Genomic DNA, 2,108 nt, shown 5'->3' on the forward strand with positions numbered 1-2,108 from the left:
CTGAGAGATTGAGGAAGAAGGAAAACAGATAGGATCAGGTTTTCCCCCAAGGTTATTGAAAGAAATAGTGAGGGGAGAAGAGGATGGTGGGGTGGGGCTTCAGCAACCTTATTCAGGTGTGGAACAATCACACTGTGTGTGAGAAGTCAAAATTCCTTTAAAACTCTGCTAGTTTCCTGGGAGAGCTGCTCACAAGTTGACCCACTGGCCTCTCATTGGTTCCCAGATAAGGCATGGCAGTCAGCCAATAACAGGCGTCATCAGACAATTGGGAATAGGCTAAGAGGTAGAAACCGAAGTGTGATGCCTCAAATCTGGGGGAACCGAGCTGTGCATTTTCACCCTGTAACTCATAGACAGCAAATTGAAAAGAGACTAAGCAAGGATGGTGGTGTTTCCATGGCAGCCAGGCCCTTAGCAAAAGCAAAGAGAATAAGCTTTGTGTGGGACCAAAAAGGCTTCTTTTCCTTTTGGCCAAAGAGCTCACAATCATGCAGATTGACTCTGCAGTAATTCTGTGGTCTCCATCCTTGACTGGACTCTCATAGGTATTGTGACCCTGGTCATCTCTTCACAATAGGTATGGATTAACTAACAAAATTGATTCATATATTCATTCATTTGACAAATAGGTATTTGTCATCTGTTAACATGCTAGGCAATGTATCGCATGTTAAACACATAACTAGACAAAACAGACACAGTGCCTACCTTCATGAGATTATAGTATAGAGGAGGAAAGAGCCTTTGTCCACTATATACAAACATATAATTACAATTGTGAAAAAATGCTACCAAGGAAAAACTCCAAATGTCATAAGAGTATTCAGTGGAAGACCTAAACTAGTCTAAAAGAGGGGGTAGCAGGTAAGGAAGACTTCTCTGAGAAAGTGACATTTAATCTGAGGCCTAAAGGAAGGGTTTGAATTAGCGAAGTGAAAGGAATAGGGGTGGAATGGAAGGGTTTTCCAGGCGGAGGGAAGAATATCCGTGAAGGCCTTGAGGCAGGAAGGAGGAAGGAAATGAAAAAGGGCCATGTGAGAGTGTGTAGAGGAGTTCGAAGGCAAGGTCAAGAAGACAATGTGAGTCAGATCTTTGGATCATTTTAAGGCTTTTGAACAAGTGTGGGATTTTATGCAGAGTATGGCATGAAAACAACCTGATATGCCCTGTCTTTTAAAAAAGGTCAACCTGCTTTGCAACATGTTAATAGGGTCTAATGGATGTAAGTAAACCAGATAGGAAGCTATTGTAGTTGTCTACTTAAAGTCTGATGGCAAAGTCTGAATTACTTTGCTCTCTCCCCCCACCACATCACCACTACTACCACTTTTGGCAATTAACTTGCTTCTAACTTCTTAGGAAATTAAAAATATCAGGTGTCAACTTCCTCAATTTCCTGTCTTCACACCTACACACTTAGCTAACTGCACTTACCTTACTTCCTTTCTGCCAATCTCAGAGAAAGAGGGTCAGGTCTCTTTTCTAAGGCTCACCATTCTCCCTTCCACCTTTTCCAAGACCGGTACAATGCTCCATTGCTTAACCACTCCCTCTCTTCTAAATACACTCAGTTCTCTTCTAATTAGAAAAACAAAATCCACTCACCACCTGTCATCCTAGCTACTACGTTCTCTCTGTCCTTTCCTTTATAACAAATTTTATGTAGTCTACTCTCCCTATATCAGAGATAATGGTGCTTGCCAAATATTCCATCTTCTCCCCACATTTCCCAGCAACTTTGCAGTTAGTCTGGCCTGGGTGACTAGTACTTTACTCTGGACCAAAGCAGAGAACAGCTGGTAGGTGACCCTCCAATGATCTCTTCACTTACTAAGCCAATTATAGAGGTAGTTTTGTCTTCCAGAAGTTACAACTTCAGGACGATGGAACCTCCATCACTCAGCTTCTCAGTGACTTGTCAGAACAGCTACCCACACCCTGCACCCATCCCACATGCACACACACAGAGTGTAGGAAGGAAACAAACTTTTGTTGTGATAAGTGACCGAAGTTTGGGGGTTGCTTGTTACTACAGCACAGTCTAGCCTAACTATATTAGCCTAACTAATATGTTTATTGTCTCTATTTTCTCATTTCCCATGGAC

This window comes from Galeopterus variegatus, unplaced genomic scaffold, assembly GCF_000696425.1.
Source record: "Galeopterus variegatus unplaced genomic scaffold, G_variegatus-3.0.2 Scaffold1591, whole genome shotgun sequence".
NCBI lineage: Eukaryota > Metazoa > Chordata > Mammalia > Dermoptera > Cynocephalidae > Galeopterus > Galeopterus variegatus.